This window comes from Peromyscus maniculatus, chromosome 19 (assembly GCF_049852395.1).
Source record: "Peromyscus maniculatus bairdii isolate BWxNUB_F1_BW_parent chromosome 19, HU_Pman_BW_mat_3.1, whole genome shotgun sequence".
NCBI classification, from domain to species: Eukaryota; Metazoa; Chordata; class Mammalia; order Rodentia; family Cricetidae; genus Peromyscus; species Peromyscus maniculatus.
Window position 1 is genome coordinate 23,895,221 of NC_134870.1, and position 24,994 is coordinate 23,920,214.

General features: G+C 43.2%; 1 protein-coding gene and 1 non-coding gene across 3 annotated transcripts in view; one reads left to right on the forward strand and one right to left on the reverse strand.

Moving 5' to 3' along the window:
• The window catches only part of Epb41l4a (erythrocyte membrane protein band 4.1 like 4A), a 204,717-nt gene extending 204,563 nt beyond the window's left edge, over positions 1-154 (reverse strand). For both annotated transcript variants that reach the window (XM_076554897.1, XM_006977927.4), the window contains exon 1: positions 15-154. The gene's annotated coding sequence lies outside the window, so the exon portion shown is untranslated. The remainder of the gene's footprint in view (positions 1-14) is intronic.
• Positions 155-2,488: 2,334 nt separating this feature from the next.
• Positions 2,489-2,593, forward strand: LOC143269645 (small nucleolar RNA U13). The gene has a single exon (XR_013046226.1). It is a non-coding gene; the product is annotated as a small nucleolar RNA U13 (small nucleolar RNA).
• The last annotated feature ends 22,401 nt before the right edge of the window (positions 2,594-24,994 follow it).

The window sequence follows — 24,994 nt, forward strand, 5'->3', positions numbered from 1 at the left end:
CCAGGGTTCCTCACCGAAACCAGGAGGGGAAGCGGGGGAGGTCAGCTTGTCGCGGGCCGCGGCTTCCGTCTGAGGGTCCCCGAACTCATCCCGCGGAGATGGTCAAGTTCAAGCTCTCCTCCCCCGAACGCCCTGCCACGGGGACCGAACGCCGCTCCTGCCGAACGTCTTGAAAAACCGGGCGTCGGAGGACCTGCGGGCGACCGGGAGCCACAGCACCGGGGCGCCAAGGCCGCCGAGGCTCCAGGGAAAGTTCTTGGCGGCGCGCGGGGCGGAGCCCTGGGCGGCAGCGACCCAGGTGCAGAGGGCCCCGGCCCCCCCGGGCGTCCGCAGAAAGCCACCGAGCCGCAGCAGGATCCCCGGGATCGCGACCCGAGCGCCCCCTCTGGGCGGGGTCTCGGCTAGGGGCGGAGGGCGGGGCGGAGGTGGTCCGTCTGGCCCGGTGCCTGCAGGTCCCGGCGAGAACGCGTGCGCTGCGCCCGAGCTGCGCGCGGCCGTCGCCAAGTCACTGCGTTCGTTTCCCTGGGAGACCTGGAGGTTGGCTCCAGGCCGGCAGGGCGCAGTTCTGCTCCGACAGACCCCTGCGTTCTGCGGTCTCGGTCCCACGCCCTCCTCGCGGCGGGCCGGGGCCAGGCACTGGTGGGCACAATAGCTCTGAGGCTGCAGTGACCCCTGGTGGGTCCCGGTGTCCGTGCACAGGCAGCACAAGCTGAGTGTGGAAGACACAGGACCCCCGCTGGCCCTGGGAGCAGGTGCAATCTGAGCTCTCTAGCTGGGAAGCAGCCGCGAATTAATGCGAATGGCAGTCAGAGGAGGGTTGGGGAGGGGGGGGGGGACACGCGCAGCGGGAGATAGCCATGCAGAACTGTTTCTGTATTGACTAGTGGGAAGAGAAAGACCTTAGCATCAGGTAGAAATTCCCTCTTCCACCACTTGTTAGCTTGAATAGTCAAAACTCAAAAAAAAAAAAAAAATATCTAAGTAAAAACTTTGTTTCCGCAGCAACACAGTAAAAACAGTTTTGCCACAGTTGTCAACAGTGATTTCCTTCGAAGGACTTCCGTGTGAAAGCTCACTTTTCCCTGCCCAACTTCCAGTAAAACCCCCCTTTATCTTCCAACGTTTCTGGAAACGGATGCAGGCTTTGCGATTCTAGTCAAACTCTGTATGCAACTTGGGGTTCTACTGTAAAAGTTTTACCCAACTTAAACCTCCGGGTTTCAGCAACTCATTGTATTGCTTTTCTGCAATACAACTTTCCTGTCGTTAATAGTCGAATGTGATTGATTGTAAGATATCTTAATGGTTTTCTTTCTTTACCACAATATGCAGCAGAACCACCTACGCCTTCAAAAGTCAAAAAATAAAAGTCCTGAGTGTAACCTTTTGTGAGTTCGAAGCCACCTACCTGTTCTACGGTTCTTTGGTTTGGGGATTTTGTCTCTTGCCACTGGTGGAAAAGTTGGGTTGGGAGTGGGGCAGTAATTCATGACATTCCATACATATAGCAGCCTTTATTAAGTGAGACATTTTATTTTCTATCTCTTTATCGGAGATTGGAGATAAGAAAATTTTAAAAATCTGGTTTTAATACAAAACTGAAGCTTCCTGGAGATAAGAAAATTCTGCAAATTTTTAGCAGCATAACTGAGTATAACTGACACGCCATAGCTACCTATATTTAAAGTATTTAACTTACATTTTGACATCTACACACCCATACAACCATCACCATGATCAAGCTGATAGATATATCCATCATCTCTAGTTTACTTCAGCGTGCTTGGCTGCCCTCCCTCAAATACCTCACCACACCTCTCTCCCAGGCACCCACAGACCTGCTTTCTGTCACTATAGAGTATCTACACTTCCTCAAGTTTATATAATGGATTCACACAGCGTCAAATCTTTTTATTTTTATGGTCTGGTTTGCTTCACTCAGTACAATTATTCTGAGATTTATCCATGTTGTGTAAATAGTCCATTCAATTTTATTGCTTGGTTGCATTCCATTATACACACAATCACAGCACACACACACACACACTCACACACGTCTGTGTGTATGCATGTATGTATGTATTTTACCATTCATTTGGGTGTTTCAGATTTTAAGCATTACAGATAAAGTAACTAAGCTGATTGTCTTTGTCTTGTCAGCTCTGACTGCCATAACAACATCATAGATTAAGTCACTTACACAGTAGACATTTTTCCTGGAAGCCCACGTTTGTTATGCCAGCAAGGTCCATTTCTAATAAGGCCCCTTCTTGACTTAAGGCAGCCTCCATCTTGCCGTTGCCTCTCTCTGTGTGTATGTGTTCATGGAAGCAAGCACCTTGGGCTTTATTCTGAGGACACAAATCCTTCAGTGTCAGGCCATCGCTTATGATCTCATTTAACCTTAATTGTTTCCTTGGCAACTGCATCTTTAAATGCAGTCATTGGGTCAGTACTTCACATAAAACACTTAAGAAACACAGTTTAGATCCTTTTTTGGTTCATAAGCGTGATGATTGGGAATTCACGCCAATGCGTGTTGTGTGCTGCCCACTAAACCTTGTTACGACGTTGGCACATTACTCATTTGACATGAAAAATAAAGAAAGGAAGAGAGAGAGAGAGAGAGAGAGAGAGAGAGAGAGAGAGAGAGAGAGAGAGAAAGGAAAGAAAGAAAGAAAGAAAGAAGGAAGGAAGGAAGGAAGGAAGGAAGGAAGGAAGAAAGAAAGAAAGAAAGAAAGGAAAGAAAGAAAGAAAGAAAGAAAGAAAGAAAGAAAGAAAGAAAGAAAGAAAGAAAGAAAGAAAGAAAGAAAGAAAGAAAGAAAGAAAGAAAGAAAGAAAGAAAGAAAGAGAAAGAAGGAAACACAGTTTAGCCCAGGGTAAAAATACATATCTTTATATGAGCCATTGTATGCATTTCTTTTTTTCTTTTTTTTTTTTTTTTGTTTTGTTTTGTTTTGTTTTGTTTTTTGAGATAGGGTTTCTCTGTGTAGCTTTGCGCCTTTCCTGGAACTCACTCTGTAGACCAGGCTGGCCTTGAACTCACAGAGATCTGCCTGGCTCTGCCTCCCGAGTGCTGGGATTAAAGGCATGCACCACCACCGCCAGGGCGTGCATTTCTTTTTAAATATAGAGTGACTGGTTGAATAAGAAGATAAGCAAGTGGCAGATAAGCCCATGGAAAGAAGTTCAACTCCATTAGTCACTGGCAGAGGACACTGCTCACACCTCAGGGGAAGCTCACCTGCAGAGCTGCCCTTTGGAGTCTTAGTGACGGTGTGGAGTACTTTGTAGTCTCACTGCCGTTGTGCACAAAAGAAGATGCAGTCACATTGGATAACAGTTCAGCAGGTTCTTAAAACTTGAAAAAAAGTTAACAAGATACAATGGAAAATGTTTATCAGAAAAATCTTTTTCAGTGTGTGCAGAGCATAGCAACATGTCCTATTTAAAGCTCTCTAGCCAAACCTTTGATATCTTTTCAGAAAAAAATTTAAGTATAATGTTTTTCTTTGGTTAAGATCCTATTTTATCTTAACAAACCTGATGCAGATAAATCAGATGACACACAAATTCAGAATAAATGAAATTCTGCAGAAATACATGGGCCGTTTATGAACAGTTCAAGAATCCTCATCCAGAGAGAAAATATTTCACTTTACAAAGACATCCTCTACCCTGGCTGAAATGTGCACTCCAAAATGCCAGGCACAGAATTACTTATTAGGTGGTCTGGTGTGGGGGTGGGGAGTGGGGACTGGGTGGTGGTGGTGGTGGTGGTGGTGGTGGTGGTGGTGGTGGTGGTGGTGGTGGTGGTGGTGGTGGTGGACACCAGAAGGGAGTATTGGATCCCCTGGAGCTAGAGTTACCATCAACTATGAGCAGTCCAGTGTGAGTGCTGGGAACTAACTCTGGTCCTCTACAAAAGCAGAAAGAACTCTTACGGGCTGAGCCATCTCTCCAGCCCCCAGAATTCTTTTTAAAGCACTGTATTTTCATTAGTGAGATGTGTTTAAATGACTCAAATCATCTCTCACCTTTTTATAACTTTACATTTTCCAAACTTCTGAAACATGATAACTTGAAAAAGGAAAAAAAAACTTGAAAATATTGATGATAAACACATAAATAATTTCATTACTTAAATGTGAGTGGGTAAGATGGCAAAATCACCGTGAAGACTTGGTAACCCACAGATTCCTGGCCTAAACCCCAGAGTTCTTAAGTGGGTCTGGAGCCTTGAGAATTTCCATTTCCAGCAAATTCTACCCGTGATACAAGGACATTTTGCAAACCACTAGAGGTTATCTTCCCCCAAAATAGTAGAAGTTGTTGCTGATTACCTACAAATAATTTGGAGGATGATTCATTCTTCACTGGTAGCCTCTCTGTTAATCTACCTCATGCATCAAGTCAATGCCTGTCAAAGAAAATTATTGAAGACCTTGTCAAGTTGGTCCCAGCAGAAAGAATAGCTTTTAAGGAAAGGAAATATCCTTGCTTGGGTTTTGTAATGCTATTGCCTAGGCTACTTGGACAACATACTCATTTTTCTTTCTAATATAGAATGTGCCCGGGCACATTCACCTTTTAAGGCTGTCCTGCCCTCTGACTCAATTCATGGCTATGCCATTCACCAGTTTTCCTCCTTCCGAGTACTGAAGTCCAAGATGACATTTATTGAAATGCCTCAAGGCTGTTGCCTACCTTGCAAGGAAACTCACTTGCCAAGATTGCCCTGCCATGAAAGCTGTTTCTTCCTCCTTGTGCTCTCCAAATCAAGGCTCTTCGGAGTTACTGAGAGTTCCTAGGCAATTTTAAAGCAAAGTCTTTGTTGTTTAATGCATTGAGATGACTTGTACTTAGTGTAAATGGTTTAGAAGTTTGAAACACCCTACCCTACCTTCACCGCTCAAACGCAGGCTACTTGAGAAATCTTATCCTGTTAGTATCTTGGGATTTTTGGTTGTTGTTTGTTTGTTTTCAGTTTTCTAAACCACAGATTCTTATCTTTTGCCTGTTTAATTGAGAGAGATTCCAGAGATTGTCAACGTGGGATAAAAGAGAGAAAGTCAGCGAAGTGCCTGCTGCACAAGTATATGACCGGAGTTCAGATCCTTAGCACCCACATAAAAAATAAAAACCTATCAATCATAATCGCATGTAACCATATCACAAAGGGGGAAGAACATGGGAGATCCCTGGAGCTCTCTGGCCCGCCAATCTAGCCTGAATGCCAGGTTCAGTGAGAGACTATCTCAAAAGACAAGGTGGGAAGCAATTGAAGATGGCCCACATCAACCTCTGGCCTCCACACATGTGCATACACACACACACACACACACACACACACACACACACACACACACACACAGCCCACATACACACAAGTATAGTAAAATGGTATTTGGGTAGATTGTTGGAAGAACTACAAAGTGACTTAAGGGTTTTTAAATGCAACTTGTTATAAATATAATATTTTAAATATGCATGCACTTTGATCCAGACATTCAGCATCTAGGAATTTAAATCAAAGCATAACCACAGATAGATGTGAAAAGATATTTACTATATATTTATAATATTAAATTTTTTGAACAATCTAAATGTCCAATAATAGGAAAGTATTAAGTTGATCACGGTGTATACATATAATAGGGTACCAAAAATCAAATAGCTGTATAACATACTGACATGGAAAATTACCAAAGGTTTAAAAAAAAAAAAGTGACCTCGCATAACTATGCAAAGTTGGAAGGGTCTGGTTTTGGTTTGAGTTTTCTTTCTTTACATTTTAAATTTTTTTATTTATTGTGTTGTGCAAACAGGGCACATATGGAAGTCAGAGGACACTTTTGGGAGTTGGTTCTCTCCTTGCACAGTGTGGATCCCAGGACTCAAACTCTGCTCCTCGGGCTTAGCTGCAAGCACCTTTGCCCTCTGAGCCATTTCGTTGAACCCATTTTTTTTTTTATGTTTTTATGATACAAACATGCTTTATTGGTTGCAATAGTAAATGAAAGAGAGAAAAGAAAATATCAGATTTTGATCCTGGGATCTGCAGACCCAGGCACTACCCTCTCTTGTTTTTAAAAGGAAATTTAAAGTTTTTGCAATGCCCATTGACAATTTTTAAAGCAAAAAAAAAATGGATTCTTATACTAAAACATGAACTCTGTCAAACTATTCCTTAAGGAAGCTGGACGTCATTAGAATGGGAACCTTTTTCTAAGTCCTAACCTAGGTTATAATGTATTGACTGTTTTACCTAGTTAATATGTTCTGGGTTTCTCCCTGAATAGCATACATCAGTATAATGACAGCTGAGTCATGTGAGTGTTAGTCCTTCTGTAAAATCTTGGAGAAAACAATAGAAAAATAAACCTTTTTGGTTATCTCATCACTGTTTTTATTTTGAGTGAGGTTAGATGACCTTGAAGATGTCCCATTATCTCTTGGTACCTCAGCCTGTCCATCTATCAGGTAAGAGCCTTGGGATATGTGTTACGGTTACTCTAGAGTATGTTCAACATGATGAACTCCATGATTTTCTACATTACTGTTCTTTAAAGGCAATGACCCCAGGAAGAAACAGCCCAGTATATCAGCTAGCGAAGAAACACCTAGGTCCCATCGATCGTTTACTTACTGTTCTTTCATTTACCACGAAGAAAGAGAAAAACACTTTCAGTTAATTAAAGACATCAATTATGGGATGTACCCTAAATTTGAAAATGTTAAAATGTTGGGAAAATTTGTTATCTGGATAAATGAAAAAACATGGTGTTATACAGGGTCATGTTTACACTGTTCTTTACTTAATTGGGTAACTTAGCTAATGTTATGTTAACATCTCAAAATTCATGCAATTAAAATAAGCAAAGGATACTGAAATAAAATTTTCACATAGCAGATATATATAAGAAAGGTACTTATCTATAATTTTTAAAAATAAGTCAATGGTGTCAAGATGTCTTTCCACAGTTTGGAATAAAGAATTTATTGCCTCACTGACAGTAAAGTTCACAGTATCATCAAGGCACTGATTCCAGGTCTCTGAGTCCCTTCCCTCTACCACCTCCACATACTGGCCTTGAATTCCGCCTAGCTTCCCTGGAGCAAACAGATGCTGGAGCCAATCCAGGACTCACATCTGCTCAACACACCACACACATCGAAGTGAGCCATCCCTTCTTACTCAAGGTCCAAGGTTTATTTTTTTCATTTACTTATTTATTTATTATTTACTTATTTATTTATTTATTTATTTATTTATTTATTTTTGGTTTTTTGGTTGGTTGGTTGGTTGGTTGGTTGGTTGGTTGGTTGGTTGGTTTTTTCCAGACTGGGTTTCTCTGTGTAGCTTTGCGCCTTTCCTGGAACTCACTCTGTAGACCAGGCTGGCCTCAAACTCACAGAGATCTGCCTGCCTCTGCCTCCCGGGTGCTGGGATTAAAGGCGTGTGCCACCACCGCCCAGCCCAAGGTTTATTCTTATTGGCATGTTTTAGTCACAAGCACCTCAGTGAAGTCATCAGGAGCGTTGATTCTAGAGCCAAGCTGCCTGAGTTCAGAGACCATGCCAGTTCACACACAGAGCAGCCCAGAAGGGACCATGATGGTGTCTAACTCGTGGTATTATCACAGGACTAGAAGGATTCATGTGATGTTCAGAACCTATTAAATTAGCAAATGCTATGAAAGTGCTGATGAACATGTTGATGATGATGTCGACGACGATAATGATGACAATAATGATAATAATGGCGATGATGATGATGACGGCAACCATGATGATGGTGGTGGTGGTGGTGGTGGTGGTGGTGATGCCCAACCCTGAAGTAATCCCTGAGGCAGATTGTACTAACCAGCTTACCCTAGATTAAACCATGCCTCCTGAGTATTATGAAATTAGCATATCTGGGTTCACACAGGCCCTCAAATATGAACCAGAAGGAATAACGAGGAAGCTAAAGCATGAAAAGCAGGTACAGACAAACAGCAAATATCAAGTGCCCAGATTGTAATTTAAATATACAAGGTCATTTGATAAATCATAGTCCAAAATAAATACCACATGTTCATGGAAAATAGCCACCCTGTGCCCTATATCTTTCTCAAATACCAAGGCTCCACATTATATGAATTATACATCTTATAACTGCTACTTAGACTTTCCTTTTGCTCAAATTTCCTTTTATCTGACTACTCAGTCAGGTCTCATTGGCCATTCTCTGTGTGCAAGGCGCAGCAATGAGAGACTATTTTCTGCCCTCATGGTCCTCACAGTCCCGTAGAGTGACAGTTCATAGCAAGTGTTAATCTTACTTTAAAAGGAACAATCATAAAGTGTGACCAGGGCCCTAGAAAAATACCACATGACAATTATTTTAAGTACACTGTTTCCAGGGCTGGAGAGATGGCTCAGAGGTTAAGAGCACTGGCTGTTCTTGCAGAGGTCCTGAGTTCAATTCCCGGCACCCACATGACAGCTCACAACCATCTGTAATGAGATTCGACACCCTCTTCTGGCCTGCAGGCAGAACACTGTTTCCTAACGGTAGGATTGTGAGTTACTGAGTATAGTCTATGTGTGTCTTCTCCCTTCCTGTGAGCTTCCTGAGGGTAGAGGCAGCTCTACCCCACTCAGCTTGTCTGTAGCTCCTAAGATAGTATGTGGCATAGAATAGATTCCCACAACTTATAAAAGTTTTTTTTAATTAATTCTTTGAGGATTTTCACAATCTTTATCCCCTGTCTCCTTGCAGATCCACCCCCCCCCATGCTATATGCAACCAACTCTGTGTCCTCATTTTTTAAAGTCCATTAAGTCCCATCAGTGCTGCCTATATGCTCTTAGGCATGTAGCCATTCACCGGAGCATGTTATTCCTACCAGGAACCAGACCCTTGACAAACTCTCCCTCTCCCAGCAGCTGGCAATTACCAATAGACCCTCAGGCATACGAGGGACTTCACGCCCACCTCCCGACTCTCCACTGGGATTTTGTCTGGCTTGAACTTGAGTTTGAGTCTTGAACTTGAGTCTTGTGCATATTATCACAACTGCTGTGCGTTCGTATATGCTGCTGCCCTGTTGTACGTGGTACATGATCCTTTGTCGTCATCCACTGCCTCTGGCTCTTACATTCTCCCCAGCTCCTCTTCCACCACGATCCTTGAGCCTTGGAAGGCAAGCAGAGTGATTTAATGTCCCATTTAGGGATTGGCACTCGGTAGTCATTTATTCTCTTCACTATGACCAGTTATAGGTCGCTGTTACTCACTGTCTACTGCAAAAAGGCACTTCTCTGATGCAGTCTGAGAGATGCACTGATGTGTGGCTACAAGGAGACATCATTGGGAGTCAGTTTAATGAAATGCCTCATCAAAACAGTTATAGCAGTAGGTTCTTTCCCAGGACCTAAGATTTGTCTGGCCACAGGTTCTTGGTACCAGTAACTGTGCCAGGGATGGGTTCTCACTTGTAGAGCAGTCTTTAAAGCCAACTAGAAAGTGGCAATTGCGCCACTATGATACCAGTGGACATATCTGGCCAGGCAGTTTGTTATTGTAGCCCACAAGGTTCCCAGCTAGATAAGATTAATGATTACTTTTCTGAGATCATGCACAGCACCTTCTGGCACTACAAAAGCTAGCCAGTATGGTTGATGCTTCCAGGTCAGTACCACCTTGATTTTTCCACATTCTATGACTCAAGCATGTGATGTCTTCAGCAATAGGGTCTTACTATCAACTTTTGGAGGTTAACTAAGAGCATGACAATAGCCTGTAATATTTGGAGAGCATAGAGGTAACTTGGTCCTAACATTTAGCTTTTTGTTGGAGTACAAACAGCCTTCAGACAGTGAAGGGAACTGTGGGAGTCTGTGGGGGAGCAGCTCTGACCTTCTCCCACCTATCGAAGGGTTCTTAGATGGAGGAGAGAGGAATAAGGAAATATCAGATAGAAAGAGAGACATAGATGATGAGAAGAAAGAAACACAGGATGGCTTCGAGAGGACCTGGGTCAATACTCAACAGTTTCATCTTTTATTCAAAAGGGTTTTTGATAATATGCCAAAGGGAGAGGCAGAAGTCTTCCCCCTTGCAAGATCAAAGCACACTGCACAGCCAAGTGTAGACCCTTCCAAACACCTGGTAAACATGCCCATGGCCAAACCATCCTATTATGTAGCCCTGCTGGGTAAAGCAAGCTCAGATTCTCTGACCCTGAGTAAGGTCTCACTAGGAAGCCTCTGAGGGCTCCCACAGGTCCCCCTTCTTAATAACATAAAGGGCTTCTCAGACCCCTCAGATGGACTGTGCCTGTCTTGTCACCTTCTTCACTAGATAGCCTTACCCATCTTTGAGATACACTTTCTGCCAAGTGTACTCTGTCTTAGGTTGACAGCTAGCAAAAAGGACTTACCCATCTCTGAATACCAGGCTCTAGTTGGGGAGGGGTGCAGAGCTTAACTCTGTACAGCTCTGAAGCCACTTTTCCACTAAGAGATTATTCCAACTAGGTGGAATAATTATAACAATACTCCTGCTCCTTGTGGCTGCTAGGCCTCCTAGTAAAGGGGTAGAGGATGATAAAGATAGAATGGCCTTTTTGAATGAGTCTATGATGACTACAACAGTCTTAGCTGTACTAAGCCCTTTTTTAAATCAATAAACTCTTGATGCAACCACATCAAATAAATCAGTAACACCTAATGCAACCACATCAAATCTAAGAACTCCTTAGCATCACCATACCATGGTTCATCAACATTAACAGGTTAACATAATTCTAGTATGAATATTACCATACAAAACTACAATTCTTACAAACTTACATCCAAAAGTAAACTCTCAATAGAACAACTTACACTTTACAAACTTTAGCAAACATCCAAAAGCAATCTCTTAATAGAACTTTTTGCATTTCTTGCTAACAAAACATAGGGTATATTAACACAAGTTAACATTATCCATTCAAAGAACAAGAAATATTTTTTTTTTTAAAATTAAAGGGACTGAGGAATATTAATTCCCCCTTTTCTTTATAATTTTTAAGCTGCATCTTGAACCTGGGTAGAAAAAAACAAATTTCTCCATTTCTACATAAACAGTTCCATTTCTATACAAAACAGTTCAATTTTTTTTAATGTTGAATGCTGTTTATTGAAGGAGGGAAGAGGTCTTAAATACAGGCTTACAGCACAATGGGAGAACCCCAGAGGGCAGAAGTTCGCTGCAGATGTTTTATAGTCTTGCATCTAAGCTGTTAAAGCCCATTATGCAGGATACACAGACAAGGAACTTCCCTTAAGCATTCAGGAGGGTGGAACCCGGCAGAGAATTAGCATATGGAGGATATCAAGGTCAAGGTCAGCAAGCAAGACAATAGTTACCCAAAACAGGGGCCAAGGTCCTACAGGTCCCCCTTTTACTAAAAAAAATGAGCTTCTGACTTAGGTTGCGTGAGACGTCAGTGGTCGCCTTACCCATCATGGAGAAGCCTGTCCAGGCCACACAGGTGCTCTGTCTTAGGTTGGTGAGTGCCCCCCAGGCATTACCTGTCTCTGAATACTCATTATCATACAGGCTCAATCGTGTGTGAGCTGCAGAGTTAACTGCTGCCAAAGATCTCAAAGTGGCACTGGGCTTGCAATCTGTGTGTTCAACACAGAAAAGACCAATAGAAGTCCTAACCTACCCATAGCCAGTAGGCTAAAGGCAACTGAGCCGTTCCCTTCCTTAATGAGCCATACTGCCAAATTGGAGTCCTTGTAAGATGGTATCCCCAAAGCAAATGGAACTTGAGTTTATAAATTCATAATTTTCAAAGCCAATTGAAATGTATATAACTATTGAATTAAATTTATCATGCCCAATAGAATGAAAGATTAACTAACTGTGGTAGCTACTTTTACTGCCAGGGTCTCCACTGTGCTAGCTGTAGTAAGCAATTATGAAATGGTAATTCCAGAAACAGTAGCAGTGGTGGCTGCCACTGCAGTTCAATTTTTATACACACAGTTTGTGAGTTACCACAGTTAATAAAACATATATGCATACACAAAATAATTTCACAAACAGTTCATAAGTCATCACAGTTAATAATGTAAATACATGAATTCAAAATTGTCCCATTGCAATCGAACCACTCCTGTCCATCCCATTTTTTTAAGCCTGAGAAGTTCAAAAAGTCAGTTCTGACACCGGTCTTAATATTCCACTGAAAATTTTCTGTTACCAGTCTTAAAGTTCCACTGAAAGCTTTCTGATACAATGCTTAATGTTCCATTGACAGCCCAAGATCAGGGCCTGGCTCATCAACTGCCCTGAAGTCTTTGTATAGCTTCCAAGTCATAAGCAAACAGCTCTAAATATGACCAGTCCCTTTACCAAAATATTTTGCAGTGCCCCTTGCCTGCAACCCAGTTCAAACCAGTGTCTCTGAAGCCTCACTCTCAGCTACAGAGGCACTTTCAGTTAGCCTTCCCCTGGGCCATTTGCTCTATGGCAAAAAACTGCTAGCTGGCTGGGAAAGACCTCATCCTACAGTCAGCATGGACCACCAGCGAACAAACTGCACAGCTTTGGCTGCTGGCTCTCTTCAGCTTCCACAGTCCTGGTCTGTCTGTGCCTCCTGTAACCAACACGTCCCCCCAGGACCCTGGTGTCCTGAGGCCCTGAGGGTTCTCTTGTGCCTTGCACTTCACAGCTGGATGCCGCCCCATTGCTGTGAGCTATGGCTTTCACTCACAGCTTTCAATCAGCACCATGGGTCCCAGAGGAAACGCAGCCTCAGCCAGTTGCGACCTCTGCACCTTGGCTCCCTTACCTGCTTTGCCAGCTGTCCTCCTCTGAGCTGCCCTGCTCCAGTCACCAATGTTGCTTCTCCACCTAGGGCAGCAGCCTTGCCACTGCAGGGTTGCCACTACTGACCGCTGCTGCCTCTCCCACAGCATCTCTGCTGGGCCCTGGCCACCGGGGACTCTGGCTGCTGGAGTCTGAAATCTCTGCTGCACTCCAATCCGCCACTGCTGCCTGCTGTTCACCTCTCTCTTGGCATGGCGTCTTGGTTTGACAAGGTTGAGTGCAGCCTTAAGCCATGTCTCTCCAGGGCTCTCAACAGCACCCTGGCTAACTGCACCCTCCTTACTGTGGTCCCGCCATGTGGCAGAAAGCGTGTAGAGCCCCTCACTGCTTGTGTTGGCCTTGGTGTCTGCCACCCCTGTGATGATGCCCCCAGGGTCCCAGCTGCCAACACCTGGCTGTGGCCACCATGTATGCGCTGCTGCTGCTGCTTCCTGAAGCTGGCAGTCTCAAATGCTGCTTCTTGTTCTCGGATCGCTAAGTCAGCAGTGGCTGCTCCGTCCTGGACACTGCTTTCTGCATCCCAGGTCCAGCACTAGGGAAAATCTACTCTACCCTAAGATACCTAAGCCTTCACAAAATCCCTATACCTAAAGCCTATTCTACCCTAATATACCAAAGCCTACATTTCTCTCACAAAACTTTTATGACTTACTTTAATAGAGAAAGAAACAGAGACACAGAGAGATACTCGTTGCAGCCTAGCTTGAACTATTCTACTTTATATTTACAGTTTTACTCCCAAAGAATAGAATATGACCACCTCAACTTAATTCATTACCAGGCATGCCCCCTCAACCCGTGGTACCCCCTCTTCTATCCTCTGTACCTAAGCCCCATGTTCAGGTTACCATCTGTGGGAGTCTATAGGAGACCATCTCCAACCTGCTCCCACCTATCAAAGGGTTCTTAGATGGAGGAGAGAGGAATGAGGAAATATCAGATAGAAAGAGAGACCTAGATGATGAGAAGAAAGACAGAGACACAGGACAGCTTTGGGAGGGCCCTGGGTCAATACCCACCAGCCTCATCCTTTATTCAAAAGGGGTCTTTATAATATGCCAAGAGGAGAGGCAAAAGACCTCCCCCTTGCAAGATCAAAGCACACTGTATAGCAAAGTGTAGACCCTTCCAGACACCTGGTACACACACACACACACACACACACACACACACACACACACACACACACACACGTGGCCAAATCATCTCCTTATGCAGCCCTGCTGGGTAAACAAGCTCAGATTCTCTGACCCCGAGTAAGTTCTCCCTAGGAAGCCTTTGTGGGCTCCCACAGAGAACAAGCAAGAAAACTGGACCCTGCAAGTATGAGGTACCACACCTTCTTCACAGCCTGTCTTGAGCTTCCTCATACATGAGGAAGAATGAAATTCCCACCTTTATTTAAACCCTATTATTTGTTTGGGGTTTAGTAAAAATGTTTAGTTTTGTTACAGATGGCTAAACATCATCCTAATTGACATTTATACAATGTGATCAATAATGTAAGAGATCAAGAAACTGAATTAACAAACTTAATTTTTTGTTGTTGTTGTTGTTGTTTTGTTTTCCGAGACAGGGTTTCTCTGTGTAGCTTTGTGCCTTTCCTGGAACTCACTTGGTAGCCCAGGCTGGCCTTGAACTCACAGAGATCCGCCTGGCTCTGCCTCCCGAGTGCTGGGATTAAAGGCGTGCGCCACTACCACCCGGCCAAACTTAATTTTTAAGGACTTCTTGGTTGTATGCAACTATATGCTTCTCCTTGGAAACAAGTTTTGCCTACTCAATGAAAATAGTCAACTTCGTTTCCCCTTTCCCAATCCCTAAACATTGTGAATAAATTCACAATGTGTTTTGCCAAACAAAACCTCCCACAGACCTTAGCTAAACCCTCTTTCAACCCATACTCTCCTTGGCAACCCTGGAAACATTTTAGGAGCCAAGCCACTACAAAGGCACCATCAGGGAGTCTTTTCATGACCATATCCTCTTCTCTCCCTGGAAATTCACTACTGCGAGAAATTACCTAGAAAGACACACATGCCAAGCTTCTGAGGGCCACTCTCTTCCATCCTTGACCATTGGATACCCAGAAGAATGTGCATTTCAGGGACCAACCTTGACACATCCACCCAGCCTGTGTGGTGAAAGTCAGAATGTCTCTAGTAAACCCAAGTCTACAATCTAACCTGAAACTGAGTTGTACTGGGACCTAAGCAATGATCTCAACACTTCCAATATAAACATGTGGTGACAGCAAGCCACCGAAAGTTTTGGGGCATGACTCCAATGTGAAACAACCCCTGCAACCTGTTGGGAAAGTTCAAGGACATTCTTTCCCATGAATGCATACCTACACTCGCCACGACTGAGGAATGGCAACCAACATCATCTGTAGAAGGAGACCTCCTCATGATACTTTGTGTGTGTGTGTGTGTGTGTGTGTGTGTGTGTGTGTGTGTGTGTGTGTGTTTAGCATGAACATGTATGGGGTCACATGTGGGTGTGTGTAAGGGTACAGAGGCCAGAGGTAAACCTCAGGTTCATTCCTCGGGAGCCATTCACCTTGTTCTTTTCAGATAGAATCTCTCACAGGGATGTAGAGGCTTGCTAATTAGACAAGGCTGACTGGCCAGAAAGCCCCATGGATCCCTACGTCACCCCTGACCCAGCATCCGGATTACAAGCACACACCCTACTTTGGCTTTTCATGTGGGTTCTGGGGATTGAACTCAGGTCCTCATGCTTGCACGGTTTAACCAACTGAGCCATCTCCCTCTTTGCTTCTACTACCCCAAATTTCTGTATTGTCTTCTCAAATCAATTTTACTGGCCTTACTCCTAAGAGGAATTGACTCCAGATGGTGGGTTGTAAATTGGCCATGACTCTCTGTTTCCTGTGCATAAGATGTTTTGGTGGCATATCCAGATAAACTGGGGATTTGGGCAAGTGCTCTAGGCTAACGCTATTCTTCAGTGCAGAACAAGATGGTCTACAAAGATGAACAAGGCACATGGGCAGAGGGCTAGTGATGTCCCACCACGCATGCTTCCTGGGTTCCGCCATTAAGCAGCAGCATGGAGAAGGCACAGGGTCCCAAGCCTCTCTGCTACATTTCTTCACTAACGTGTGATTGGCAGTGGCTAGAGTGCCGGCATTCGTGATGGTAGTTGATAGACGGTGCAGCCAGGAAGATCTGGTCCTTGACTGAATGCAGAGGGAGGGGCAGGTAGAGTGAAGAAGGGGCCCATCTGCCTTTACCCAACAGTGAGGCGTAGTCCTGTGCATTGGTATTTTTATTATGCTGTCTCTCTAACCTCCACAAAGCTAGGACACTGTTGGAAAGAAACTGTGGCAGATTTTTATCTAAGATGGAGTCTTTCGGCGAAATAAAAGACAAAGAAGTAACTGAGAGATAATGGCTGAGTCAGTATAACGGCCTGGCATTTCTGCTGTTTTAATTAAAGCAGTAAATCCCACCTCTATCTCACCCTCACCCCGGAGTACATATGTCTGAAGGAAATTTGAATAGTCACAGCTAGAGATGTGCTACTACTATCAAATGGTTAGAGAAAAGGAACTCTGCTAAACACACCACAGTGCTTAAGACAGGTCCAAAACTATAATTACTGCTTTTAAAAAAAAGTAAGAGAACTGGGCATGGTGGTACTCTCTTGTGGTCCAGCTACTAGGGAGACTGAGTTATGAGTTCAAGGCCAACCTGGATAACATAGTAAGCTGTACTAAACACAGACTTAAGTTAAAGCAAGATTTCCTACTTTGTTTAATGTTTAATATACTAATATATTCCAATTTTAAAATCAATAAATTTAATAGTGTAATTTTATCAAATTAAATTTAACTTTGATTTCATGTATTGAAATTATTGCTCATTGGTAAGTATAAATACACTCATTTTAATATGCTCTACGTACATTTATTTTAAAGGATTGTTTTGGGTTTAGGGTTTTGGTTTCACATATTGTATGATCCTGTTTATGTGAACTATCCCAAGTAGATCAATCCAAGGAGACGAAATGCACAGAAATGACCAGCAGAAGTTGGTGAGACAGGAACCCAGAAAAATAAAAATAAAGTGTTTCAGTATTGGAGTATTGAACTCTTTAGATGTTAGATAGACTGGGCGACTGCTATATAGTGAACTACACACCATTCAGTCATGCCATGTACAATGGCTAACCTTATGTTACATGAATTACACATCAATAAATTATCTTTTAAAACAATTCATATGAAGACACCACAGTGTGGTGGTTTGAATGAAGATGGGCCCCCTAGGCTCATGTTTGAATGGTTGGTCTCCAGTTGGTGGAACTGTCTGGGAAGGATTAGGAGGTGTGGCCTTGTTGGAGAAGGTATGTCACTGGGGATGGGCTCTGAGGTTTCAAAAGCTCGCACCATTGTCTCTCTGCCTTGTGGTTGTTGTCTCAATATGTTAGCTCTCAGCTACTACTCCAGCGCCATACCTGCCTGCTGCCATGCTCCCTGCCATGATGGTCATGGATTCTAATCATATGAAACTGTAAGCAAGTCCCTAATAAACTCTTTATTTTATAAGTTGCCTTGGTTATAGTGTCTCTTCACAGTAACAGAAAAGTGACTGTGACAATAAGCAATGTCTTTGAAATCTTGTGCCTGTTTTTTTAATCTTCTCATGACATTTTATGCATATGTATTTAGAATTAGTAACTAAAACTTGTTTTTTTAATATATTCAATATTTTTAGGCATGTTCATAAAAACGAATGCAGAAATGAACAATTATTAAGGAAATGTGAAACCACTCTAAGTATCAAATAAAGCAATGGAAAAGTGATAATGTAATGCTAATAATACAATGAAATAAATCTTCAGTATCATGAACTGCTACAAGGATTGCACCAGTCTTCCTCCATTTCCTTAGATTTGTATGGTGTTTAAATGAAAAATATTTTCCATAGACTCAGGCATTTGCACACTCATTTCCAGTTGATGCCACTGTCTGGGGAAGTTTAGGAGGTGTGACCTTGCCAGAAGTAGGTCACTGGAGGTGACTCCAGTGAGGTGGTCTTTGAGAGTTCAGGGTCTCACGCTACTTCCTGTTCACTCTCTCTGCTTTGTGCCTCCACTGAGGACCTGATCTCTTAGCAACCTGCTCCTGCCTCCACGCCTGCCCCACACCACCTTACCTCCTCTCCATGATGGGCTCGTATCCCTCTGGAACCGTGAGCCACAGTAAGCTCTTCCTTCTGTGAGTTGCCTGGGTCAAGGTGTTTTATCATAGCAACAGAAAGGTAACTGATACAGTTCCTCTTTTAAGTCAGAGTGAGAGGGTTAAGAGTGTCTGGATGCAGCACTGGGCACTTGAACCAGGAGGTGGAAGGACAAACCCCCCACAGATTTCACATGTGGCTAGCTCTCCTGTCTGTCCTGTCTTTGATTACTACAATGGACGTGCGAAACAGGAGCAGGACGATAAGAAAAGAGTGACTCCGTGGTACCCAGAAGCCACTGTGCTTAACTGTGCTTGAACTTGTAAAATCCATGACAAAGGCCAGTCCTGTATCAGCATTGTGATGTTAATATTGACCCTTCAGTGAGGACTGGTAAACTGAGGCTCAAAGAGGTGACAGGACTCCCCATCAAGAGGCAGGTGAATGGATAGTGGGTTCTTCCACCAGGACATACCAAAGTGACCTCCACACTCAACAGAGTCCTTTCTTCCTCCTCAGGGACCAGTGAGGTACAGAATGAAGACATGCTTGCTGTCGGCAGCCTGACTTCAGAAAGGCTCCCATGAGACCATCGCTCACTAGACACTCAGTACGCAGCCTATTCCTCCTTTCCTGGGACTTTGATTTTTATGGGCTGCCTTTGATGAGAGACTTTAGGGGTCTGGGAAGATTAAGGCACAAGCAGAGACCTTACCGCCATCTCTTCCCAGACGGCTCTTGTGTGATGATGGAACCGCTGTATGCTGGGCGGATGGCTCCTGATGAAACCTGCCAGCTCGCTTCCCCTGGCACCAAGCAAGCATCTGGTGTCAGGGTCAATATTTACCGTCATTTAATGCTTACAGTGCTTCGTCTGTTTGTTTATTTATTCAGCAGGCAATTAGGCTTCACAGAGCAAAAGCCTTTGTTCTCTCCTTGGATTACTGAGCATCTAAGCTATGGAAAAGAGCTTTCAGGCAAGCCTGCCCAAGCCTCGGTGTGTGGGGCTTGCCTGCAGCTGCTGCTCTGACGCAAGAAAGAAGGAATACACCCACGTAAGTAGACACATACACACTGAGACTAGATCGCCATTGTGACGTATAACGTGTATATTTGGGTACACACTATTAAAATATAGCATAGGCATTATTCTGGAAATATTGAATCGTATTCTCTTTAATTTTGGCATACGTCCCATGAATGTGGATTTTTTTTTAAAAACATCTTTGGATGGTTTTGTGAACAGAAATTATTCAGAAAATTTTAAAAGTCAGTGATGTATCAAAGTTAAAAAAAAAAAAAGAAAACTCGAGGGTTTTCTTGAGATTTTAGTAAATTTACAAATCTTACCCTATTCTCAAAATGAACGAATTTAACATCACTTGAAAGGAAGTCTTGATCAAATTAGTATATAACCTTACATTTTGAACTGTCTATATGGTTTATTTCCTTTTTGAGTGTTTAACTTATCTAAAAAACACAGAAAACCTTACTATCACATAATTAAATATATGCAAATTTTATCTGTTCATTTAAAAGTTAATTTTCAGCTGGGTGTTAGGGCACACTCTCACCCAGCATTCAGGAGGCTGAGGCAGGAAAATGGTGATGTTGAGGCCAGCCTGGACTACATTTAAGATTGTCTCAGAAAGGGGGAAAGAAGACAGAAGCTTGGTGATAGGACACTTACCTAGCATGTACAAAGCCCTTTGGTTTAACTATTGATTAGAAAAAAGAAGAAAAGAAAAAGAAAAAAACCTCCTAAAAGTCAAAGTATTAAGATCAAGCCACATGAGTCTACTTAATGGGTAATAGGGATTTATTAAGATATAAATTAAGGAAATACACTCAGGAACACGGAACAGAGTAGACAGCTGAAGTTGTCCTCTGATCTGACTGGAAGCGAATCCACCTGGCAGAGCAGTCACACCAGGAAGCAGGCAGCAGGGAGAAGTGTGTCCTGATCCTTCTCCCTCTCCTTATAAGAGGTCACAACAGCAGGAAGTACTGCCTCCTTCCGGCCCTACAGCCCAAGGTCATGGGCAGAGCAAATACCATTACATCAAAGTTATTTTTGTACACAGATATTAAGCAGGGCTGGAAAGATGGTTTAGCGGTTAAGGGCACCGGATGCTCTTCCAGGGGACCTGAGTCCAATTCCCAGCACCCACATGGAAGTTAATAATTGTCTGTAACTCTAGTTCCAGGAGATCTGATTATTGCTTTTGAGGCATGCATGTGGCACACAAATATATATGCAGCACATAAACATGCATACACATAAAAAAAATTTTTAATCTTAAGACATTAAGTATATAAACATATTTGTTCTTTTTAAACTTCTAATCCTATTTTTAAACCTAGCAAGATATTTTACATGTGGACTTATAGTCTCAGGCTTAAATTAATATTTAATGATAAATATATCTTGGGAACAGCCTGCTTGTCTATTCTACTAGGCTCAATTGTCTTAAGTATCACAAATACTCAAAAGTACCAAAACTGCACAAACAAAAACACCATTGATTCCCTGAGTTTGCTTCTATATTTAATTCAAAGTCTTCCAGAGATTAAACAAATGTTTAAAAACTAAGGGAGGCAGCTAGAGAGGTGGTTCAGCAGTTCAGAGTGTTCGCTGCACTTGTGGAGAACTTAAGTTGGAGTCCTAGTATCTGCGTTGTTGGGTAGCTCACAGCTGCCAGAGGCTCCAACTTCAGGGCATCTGACACCCTCTTCTGGCCTCCAAGGGCACCTGCCCACATACCCTTACACAAACGTACATCATACACACATGCATACACATAAATGTATGTAAAGTAAGTCATAACAACTGCGGAAAACATTGCATCTCAAACATTTGGGGGGTGGGCTGCTTTCTCAGCCGGCTAACTGTTCATCACAATCACAAATACTAACTGGGACTTGAGGGTTGGGGTTAGAGACACAAAGTATCATCGCCCTCTTACCCTATGATCAGCTTAGCCCCTTCTCATGTTACTATGGCAACTTCAAGGGACCAAAATTGAGTCTCCTGAGTCCAGAGGAGCCAAAGTCAATTTGCAGACCTTTAGCAAGGAATGTGCAAGCCTGGACTTCACCCTTCCTTCTCCTTCAACAACCCACACAGGCCAGAAACCCGGGAAGGCTGTCCTCTCCTCCAATTCATGAGCTACCTAAGCTACCTCCAGATTATACTCCATCTGGAACTTTCAGACTCTCTGAGATCTGCCCCTCCTCTCCTTCCCCACAGTTGTTGCCAGACTTACGGTCTCATCACTCTTCTTCCTTCAGGTTATGCAGGGATCCCCTTCTGAATCCTGCCTGTTTTGGGGGCCTCTACCCAAGCCACACCTTCAATCATGATAATCCACTTCTACCGTTGTGATAAGAACCACCTAACCTTCCAACCTTCCATCACAAAAAATGATCACTGTGATGGTTTGCATGAAAATGGCCCCATAGGCTTCATTCCAGGGATGCAAGGATGGTTCAACATATGAAAGTCTGTCAATGTAATAACACCATATAAACAAACTGAAGGGGAAAAAACACATGATCATCTCACCAGATACTGAAAAGGCTTTGACAAAACCCAACACCCCTTCATGATAAAGTCCTGGAGAGATCAGGAATACAGGAAACATACCTAAACATAATAAAGGCAATTTACAGCAAGCCAACAGCCAACATCAAAGTAAATGGAGAGAAACTCAAAGCGATTCCACTAAAATCAGGGGCAAGACAAGGCTGTCTGCTCTCCCCATACTTATTCAATATAGTACTTGAAGTTCTAGCCAGGGCAATAAGACAACATAAGGAAATGAAGGGGATACAAATTGGAAAGGAAGAAGTCAAGCTTTCACTATTTGCAGATGACATGATAGTATACATGAGTGACCCCAAAAATTCGACCAAGGAACTCATACAGCTTACAAACACCTTCAGCAATGTAGCAGGATGCAAGATAAACTCAAAAAAAAAAATCAGTAGTCCTCCTGTATACACATGATAAATGGGCTGAGAAAGAAATCAGAGATACATTACCCTTTAAAATAGCCACAAATGATATAAAATACCTTGGGGTAACTCTTAACTAAACAAGCAAAGGACATGTATGACAAGAACTTTAAGTCCCTGAAGAAAGAAATTGAAGAAGATGTCAGAAAATGGAAAGATCTCCCATGCTCATGGATAGGCAGGGTTAACATAGTAAAAATGGCAATCTTACCAAAAGCAATCTACAGATTCAATGTAATCCCCATCAAAATCCCAACACAAATTCTTCACAGACCTGGAAAGAACAATACTTAACTTCATATGGAAAAACAAAAAACCCAGGATAGCCAAAAGAATTCTGTACAATAAAACAACCTCTGGAGGCATCATGATCCCTGACTTCAAGTGCTACTATAGAGCTACAGTAATAAAAACAGCTTGGAGCTGGGTGGTGGTGGTGGTGGTGGTGGTGGTGGTGGTGGTGGTGGTGGTGGTGGCGGCAGCAGCAGCAGCAGCAGCGCACACCTTTAATCCCAGCACTCGGGAGGGAGAGGCAGGAGGATCTCTTTGAGTTCAAAGCCAGCCTGGGCTACAGAGTGAGTTCCAGGAAAGACACCAAAACTACACAGAAACCCTGTCTCGAAAAACCAAAAAATAAAAATAAATAAATAAATAAAAACAGCTTGGTACTGGCATAAAAAACCGACATGTGGACCAATGGAACTGAACTGAAGACCCAGACATTAATCTGCACAACTATGAACATATGATCTTCGACAAAGAAGCCAAAACTGTACAATGGAAAAAAAAAGAAAGCATCTTCAACAAATGGTGCTGGCATAACTGGATGTCAACATGTAGAAGACTGCAAATAGATCCATATCTGTCACCATGCACAAAACTTAAGTCCAAGTGGATCAAAGACCTCAACATAAATCAGTTACTCTGAACCTGCTAGAAGAGTAAGTAGGAAGTAGTCTTGAATGCATTGGCACCGGAGATCACTTCCTAAATATAACACCAGTAGCACAGACACTGAGAGAAACAATTAATAAATGTGACCTCTTGAAACTGAGATGCTTTGTAGGGCAAAGGACACAGTCAACAAGACAAAATGACAGCCTACAGAATGGGAAAAGATCTTTACCAACCCCACATCTGACAGAGGACTGATATCCAGAACATATAAAGAATTCAAGAAATTAGACATCAAAATACCCAACAGTTCAATTTTAAAAAAGGGCTATAGAGCTAAACAGAGAATTCTCAACAGAAGATTCTCAAATGGCTGAAAGAAATTTAAGGAATTGCTCAACATCCTTAATCATCAGGGAAATGCAAATCAAAACAACTCTGAGAGGCCGGGCAGTGGTGGCGCACGCCTTTAATCCCAGCACTCGGGAGGCAGAGCCAGGCGGATCTCTGTGAGTTCGAGGCCAGCCTGGGCTACCAAGTGAGTTCCAGGAAAAGCGCAAAGCTACACAAGAGAAACCCTGTCTCGAAAAACAAAACAAAAAAAAAACCAACTCTGAGATATCATCTTACACCCGTCAGAATGGCTAAGATCAAAAACACTGAAGACAGCTTATGTTGGAGAGGATGTGGAGCAAGGAGAACACTCCTCCACTGTTGGTGGGAGTGCAAACTTGTACAGCCACTTTGGAAATCAATATGGCGCTTTCTTAGAAAATTGGGAATCAACCTCCCTCAAGACCCAGCTATACCACTCTTGGGCATATGCCCAAGGAATGCTCAATCATACCATAAAGACACATGCTCAACTATGTTCATAGCAGCATTATTTGTAATAGCCAGAACCTGAAAACAACCTAGATGCCCTTCAGTTGAAGAATGGATAAATAAAATGTGGTACATATACACAATGGAATACTACTCAGCAATGAAAACAATGACATCATGAGGTTTGCAGGCAAATGGATGGAACTAGAAAATATCATCCTGAGTGAGGTAACCCAAACCCAGAAAGACAAACATGGTATGTACTCACTTATAAGTGGATACTAGAAGTAAAGCAAAGGATAACCAGACTGCAACTCACAACTCCAGGGAGGCTACCTAGTAAAGAGGACCCTAAGAAAGACACAGGGATTGCCCAGCGACAGAGAAATGGATGAGATCTACATGAGCAAACTGGAGTTGGGGGTTGGGCAATGGAGGGCAAGGGTTGGGGGGAAAGAGAGCTTAGGGGGTGGGAGATCCCAGCTGGATCAGGAACAGAGTGGAGAACAAGGAAAGAGATACCATGATAAATGAAGACCACATGGGAATAGGAAGAAGCAGAGTACTAGAGAGGTCCCTAGAAATCCACAAAGATTATCTCCACAATAGACTACTGGCAATGGTTAAGAAAATACCTGAGCTGATCTACTCTAGTGATCAGATGGCCGAACACCCTAACTGTCATGATAGAACTCTCATACAGTGTCTGATGGAAGCAGATGCAGAGATCCACAGCCAAGCCCCAGGTGGAGCTCCAGGAGTCCAATTGGAGAGAGAGAGGAGGGATTATATGAGCAAGAGATATTGAGACCATGATTAGAAAAAGCACATGGACAAATAGCCAAACTAGTGGAAACACATGAACTGTGAACCAATAGCTGAGGAGCCCCCATGGACCTGGACCAGGCCCTCTGGATAAATAAGACAGTTGATTAGCTTGAACTGTTTAGGAGGCCCCCAGGCAGTGGAACAGGGTCCTGTCCTTAGTGCAAGAGCTGGCTTTTTGGAACCTAGGGCCTATGCTGGGACACTATGCTCAACCTTGGTGGAGGGAGGAGGGGACTGGACCTGCCTCAACTGAATCTACCAGGATGGGCTGACTCCCTAGGGTAAACCTTGCCTTGGAGGCGGTGGGAATGGGGGTGGGTTGTGGGGGAAGGCTGGGGGTGGGAAG